This window comes from Prionailurus bengalensis, chromosome E2, assembly GCF_016509475.1.
Source record: "Prionailurus bengalensis isolate Pbe53 chromosome E2, Fcat_Pben_1.1_paternal_pri, whole genome shotgun sequence".
Classification (NCBI taxonomy): domain Eukaryota; kingdom Metazoa; phylum Chordata; class Mammalia; order Carnivora; family Felidae; genus Prionailurus; species Prionailurus bengalensis.
The window spans coordinates 16,701,958-16,708,788 of NC_057352.1; positions in this window are offsets into that span (position 1 = coordinate 16,701,958).

Consider the following 6,831-nt stretch of genomic DNA (forward strand, 5'->3'; position numbering starts at 1 on the left):
TAAGTTATGGAAAAAGAAACTCCATGCAAATAACAACCAAAAGAGATCTGGGGTAGCTCTATTAGTATACAAATGGGTTTTAGGCTTAAATTTTTACACGAAACAAAGAAAATTATATAAGGGTCAATTCATCAAGAAGATATATGCACCAGACACTCAAAATATATGAAGTAAACCTGGACAGAATTGAAGGGAGAAGTAGTTCCACAACAACAACAGGTGGAGACTTAAACACTTCGCTTTCAATAATGGATAAAACACATAGACAGCAGATCAGTAAGTAACTGGAGGACTTGAACACTAAAACCCAGCTAGCCCCAACAGACACATTTGGACACTCCATCAACAACAGCAGCTATACATTCTTCTCAGGTGCACATGAACATTATCCAGTATAGCCTGTGTGTTAGGCCATAAAGCAATTCTCATTTAAAACAACTAAAAGAATACAAAGTATCTTCTCTGACCAATAGAATAAGGGTAGGTTGGGGCGCCTGGGTGGCTCAGTCAGTTAAGCGGCTGACTTTGGCTCAGGTCATGATCTCGCGGTCCGTGAGTTCGAGCCCCGCGTCGGGCTCTGTGCTGACAGCTCAGAGCCTGGAGCCTGTTTCGGATTCTGTGTCTCCCTCTCTCTGACCCTCCCCCATTCATGCTCTGTCTCTCTCTGTCTCACAAATAAATAAACGTTTATTTAAAAAAAAAAAAAAAGAATGAGGGTAGGCATCAATAATAGAAGGAAAACTGTAAAATTCACAGATGTATGGGACTTACAGTCTTAACCAGTTAGTCAAAGAAATCACTGTGTAAACTGGAAAATACTTTGAGATGAAGTACAACAAAAACATCAAAATTTATGAGAGGCAATGAAGGCAGTGCTCAGAAGGGAATTTACAGCTGTAAATACCTACTTAAAAAAGAAAGTCTCAACCTGACTTTACATCTTAATGAACTAGAAAATGAGGAGCAAACTAAACCCAAAGCTGGAAGAAGGAAGAAAATAGATGAAAACAGATAAACAATATGTAGAATAAAAAAACAGAATCAATGAAAATAAATAAAAGGTATCCCAATTGGATAGGATGAAGGAAAACTAACTCTACTTACAGATGACCTGATTCTCATTATAGAAAACCCTAAAATATCCACACACACAAACTATTAGAGCTAATAAACAAATTGAGCAAAATTATAAGGTACAGGGATCAGCACATAAAAATCACTTGTGTTGGGCGCCTGGGTGGCTCAGTTAGTTAAGCGTCCAACTTCAGCTCAGGTCATCTGCATTCTGTGAGTCTGACCCTCACATTGGGCTCTGAGCTGACAGTGCAGACCCTGGAGCCTGCTTCAGATTCTGTGTCTCCCTCTCTCTGCCCCTCTCCTGCTTGTCTCTCTCCCTTCTCTCTCTCAAAAATAATAAACATTAAAAAAAAAACTTTTTAAGTTAATTGTGTTTCTATTCACCAACAACCCCAAAGGAAATTAAGAATATGATTCTATTTATAATAGTGTCCAAAAGAAAATACCTAGGAATGAATTTAAAGAAATGAAAACTTCAAAATATTTCTGAACACAATTGAAAACATAATTAAATGTAAAGACATTTCATTTTCATGGATTGGAAGACAATCTTGTATTAATGTTCTAGGGCTACCATAGCAAAATACCACAGACTGGATGGCTTAAAAAATTTATTTCTACCAGTTCTAGAGGCTGGATATCCAAGATCAAGGTATTGGCAGATTTTTCCTGGGGTCTCTCTCCTTGACCAAAGGCAAATGGCCTTTTCTCTTTATGTGTGTTTTCCTCTTCTTATAAGAAAATTATTCCTATTGGATTAAGGCCCCATCCTTATGCCTTCATCTAACTTTGACTCCTTAAAGGCCCTTTCTCCAAATACAGTCACACTATGGGTTAAGGCTTCAACATATGAATTTTGGGGATACAATTCAGTTTATAACAACTGGTAAGATGGCAACATTCTCCAAAGTAATGTAGAGATTCAGTGCAGTTCCTATCACAATTCACAGTCTTTTTTTTTTTTTTGCAAATTGGAAAAGCTGATCCTCAAAATCAAGTGGAATTTCAAGAGCCCCCAAACAGCCAAAACAACATTGAAAAGGAAAGACAAGTTGGAAGACACACTTCCCAACTTCAGTATTTACTTCTACACTACAGTAATCAAAACAGTGTGGTACTATTATAAGGACAGACATAGAGACCAATGGGGTAGAGTTGAGAGGCTATACACCACCTTAAGAAAATGGGGTATGAAAATCATATGATCATCTCAGGAGATACTGAAAAAAAAAATTTACAAAATTGAACATGCATTCATAATAAAAACAACCAGATTTAGAGGGAATATACCTCAACATAATGAAGGCTATATATGAAAAATCCACAGCTAACATCATACTCAATAGTGAAAATAGGCTTTTCTTCTAGGATCAGGTACAAGAGAAGGATGCCCACTCTCACCACCTTTATTCAACATAGTACTGGAATTTCTAGTCATAGCAATTAGAGAATAAATAAAAGAAATTAAACTGTCACTACTTGCACATGACATGATAGTATACATGAAAACCCCAAAGATGCCACAAAAAAATTACGAGAATAAGTGAATTCAGTAAAGTTGCAGGATACAAAGTTAATACCTGGAAATTGGTTGTGTGTCTATAATGCTCATAACAAAATAGCAGAATGAAAAATTAAGAAAACAATCCCATTTATAGTTGCACCGAAAAGAGTAAAACAAATAACTAGAAAGATGAAAGACTTATACTCTGAAAACCCTAAAACACTGATGAAAGAAATTGAAGATGACACAAACAAATGGAAAGCTATCCCAGGCTCAAGGATTGAAAGAATATTGTTAAAAAGTCCATACTACACAAAGCAAACTACAGATTGAATGTATTCCCTATCAAAATACCAACAGCGTTTTTCACAGAATTAGAAAAATTTATATGGGGCCACAAAAGACTGAGAAAAGCCAAAGCAATCTTGAAAAAGAACAAAGCTGAAGGTATTCCAATCCTGGATTTCAAGATATACTACAAAGCAATGATAGTCAAAACCATATGAAATTGGCACAAAAATAGATCAATGGAACAGAGAGCCCAGAAATAAACCCACACTTATATGGTCAATTAATCTATGATGAACGGGGGGGTGGGGGGGGGAGAGACAATCTCTTCAATAAATGGTGCTAAGAAAACTGGACAGCTGCCTGCAAAAGAATTGTACTTGGACCATTTTCTAAAACCATACATAAAAATAAACTGAAAATGAGTTAAAGACTTAAATGTAAGACTTGGGGCACCTGGATAGCTCAGTTGGTTAAAATTGTCCAACTCTTGGTCTTGGCTCAGGTCATGATCTCACGGCTTTGTGGGTTTGAACCTGTGTTGGGCTCTGTGCTGATGGTGTCGAGCCTGCTTGGGACTCTCTCTCTCTCTCTGTCTCTGGTTATCCTCCACTTGTGTTGTCTCAGTCTCTCTCAAAAAGAAAGTTAAAATAGATGTAAGACTTATAACCATAAAAATTATAGAAAAGCACACAGACAATAATTTTTCTGACATCAGGCATTGTAACATTTTTCTATATATATCTGTTAAGGCAAGGGAAACAAAAGCACAAATAAACAACTGGGAGTACCAAATAAAAGTTTTGTGCAGTGAAGGAAACCATTAACAAAACAAAAAGGCAGCCTAATGAATTGGAGATGATACTTACAAATAATATATCTGATAAGGGGTTTATATCCAAAATATATAAAGGACTTATACAACTCAAAAACCTAAAAACAAATAATATGATGAAAAAATAGGCAGATGACCTGAATAGTTTTCAAAAGAATACACAATCAGGGAAATGCAAATCAAAACCACAATAAGCAATCATCTTACACCTGTCAGAATGGCTGAAATAAAAAAGACAAAAACAAGTGTTGGTAAGGATGTAGAGAAAAGGGAACCCTCATGCACTGCTGTTGGGAATGTAAATTTGTACAGCCACTGTGGAAAACAGTATGGTGGTTCATAAAAAAATTAAAAATAGAAATACCATATGATCCAATATTTCCACTATTGAGTATTTACTGAAAGAAAATAAAAACAGTAATTCAAAAAGATCTATGTATCCTATGTTTCTGGCAGCATTATTTACAACTGCTAAAATATGGGAGATGTGGTACATATATACAATGGAATATTATGTAGCCACAAAAAGATGAGACCTCACCATTTGCAACAACATGGGTGGAACTAGAAGATATTATGCTGTGAAGTAAGTCACACTGAGAAACAGAAATACCATAAGATTTCACTTATATGTGGAATCTAAAAAAACAAAGAAACAAAAATAGAATCATACGTATGAATACAGAGAACAAAGTGATGGTTGCCAGAGGGGAGGTGGGTTGGGGGTATGGGAAAAAATAGGTGAAAGGGAGTGGTGGGAGATACAGGCTTTCAGTTATGGAATGAATAAGTCATGGGAATAAAAAGCATAGTACAGGGAATATAGTCAGTGATCATGTAATACTATTTTATGGTGACAGATGTTAGCTCCATTTCTGGTGAGTATAGCATAACAGAGATGTTGAATCACTATGTTGTACACGTGAACACAATGTAACATTGTGTGTCAACCACAGTTAAATAAGAAAAGTATAAAAACAATTGTAGAAGCAATGAGTTTCCCAGCTATGCAAAACCTAAAGGAATTATTTACCACTTAATGAGCTTAAGAAATATTAAAGGGACTTCTTTAATCAGGAAAGGAAAGGCCATATCTAGAAATAAAATATATGAAAGAGAAAATCTCATTGGCAAAAGTATTTAATGTATACACACACACAAAAAAACAAATATGACATAAACAATATATGGGGTTGTGTGTGAAAAAATGTAGTACTTTTAGAATGTGTTTGAACTTAAGTGACCACCAACCTAAAATATACATAGGTTGTTATATATGAACCTCATGGTAATCACAAACCAAAACTAAAGGTATACAAAACTAAAGAGAAAGGAATTCAAACATAACACTAAAGGCATTAAAAGAGGCGCCTGGGTGGCTTAGTCGGCTAAGCATCTGACTCTTGATTTCGGCTCAGGTCATGATCTCACAGTCATGGGAGTGAGCCCCACATTGGGTTACACACTGGAGCCTGCTTGGGATTCTCTCTCTCCCTCTCCCTCTGCCCCTCTTCCCTACTCGTGCTCGCTCTCTCTCTCTCTCTCTCTCTCAAAATAAATAAATAAGCAAACAACAAAAAATAAAGTCATTAAATCAGAAGGGAAGGGAGAGAAGAAGAAATGAACTACTAAAACAACAACAAAAAACCCCCAACAAAATGGCAATAAATATATACTTGTCAATAATTACTTGAAATGTAAATGGAATAAATGCTCCAATCAAGAGATAAGGTGGCTGAATGGATTAAAAATCAAGACCAACCTACGTTCTGCCTACAAGAGACTTACTTCAGTTATAAAAGTTACAGACTAAAGCAAAATGGTTGGGAAAAGATTCTACCAAATGGAAATGAAAATAATAGTGGGGTAGCAATATTCATTGAACAAAATAGTCTTTAAAACCGAGGTGTGACAAGACACAAAGAAGGGCATTATGTAACAAATGGATCAATCCAACAAGGTATTACACTGTATATATTTATGTGTTCAGCATTGGAGTATGTAAATATATAAAGCTAATATTAAACAGACACAATGAGAGAAACGGACAGCCATACACTAATAGTAGGCGTCTTTAACACCCTACTTACATCAGTGAATAGATCATCCATATAGAAAATAATTTTTAAAAAAAGCAAGGTCTCAAATGGCTTGAAGATGGCGGCGTAGTAGGACGCTGGGCTCACCGCGTCCTGCTGATCACTTAGATTCCACCCACACCTGCCTAAATAACCCAGAAAACCACCAGAAGACTAGCAGATCAGATTCTCCGGAGCCAAGCGCAGACAAGAGGTCCAGCGAAGAGGGTAGGAAGGGCAGAGAGGCGGTGCGCACTACACGGACTGGCGGGAGGGAGCTGGGGCGGAGGGACAGCCCACCGGCAAAGCAGAGCCCCCAAGTCTGGCTTGCAAAAGTGGAGGGGCCAGATGGAGTATGTTCTGACAGCAAGCAGGACTTAACATCTGGAAGGTTATAAGCTAACAGCTCTACTTGGAGAGTGGGAGGGCTGGAGGAAATGGGAGGGAGGGTTGTTGAGCCCCAGATGACAGAGTGCAGCTTGGTGGAAACAAAGACGCTCGCCAGCGCCATCTCCCTCGCCCATCACCCAGCCAAAATCCCAAAGGGAACCAGTTCCTGTCAGGGAACTTGCTTGCACCCTGCAAACACCCAACGCTGTGCTTCTGCGGATCCATCCCTCCTGTGGCAGGTCTGACCTCCTCCTGGTGCCGCAGGGCCCCTCCCAAAGCGGACCTCTGAAGGAAAAGCAAGCTGAGCCTGCCCCTCCCGCCCTGTGCACCTTGCGGATCCACCCCAGCTAACATGGCAGATCCCCAGCACCACAAGCCTGGCAATGTGCAAGTTGCCCAGATGGGCCATGCCACCCCACAGTGAATCCGGCCCCTAGGAGAGGGGAAGAGAAGGTACACACCAGTCTGACTGTGGCCCCAGTGGTGGGCTGGGGGCAGACATCAGGTCTGACTGCGGCCCCGCCCACCAACGCAAGTTATTCAAGACAGCACAGGGGAAGTGCCCCGCAGTTCCGCACCATTCCAGGGACTATCCAAAATGACCAAATGGAAGAATTCGTCTCAAAAAAACCTCCAGGAAATGACAGCTAACGAACTAA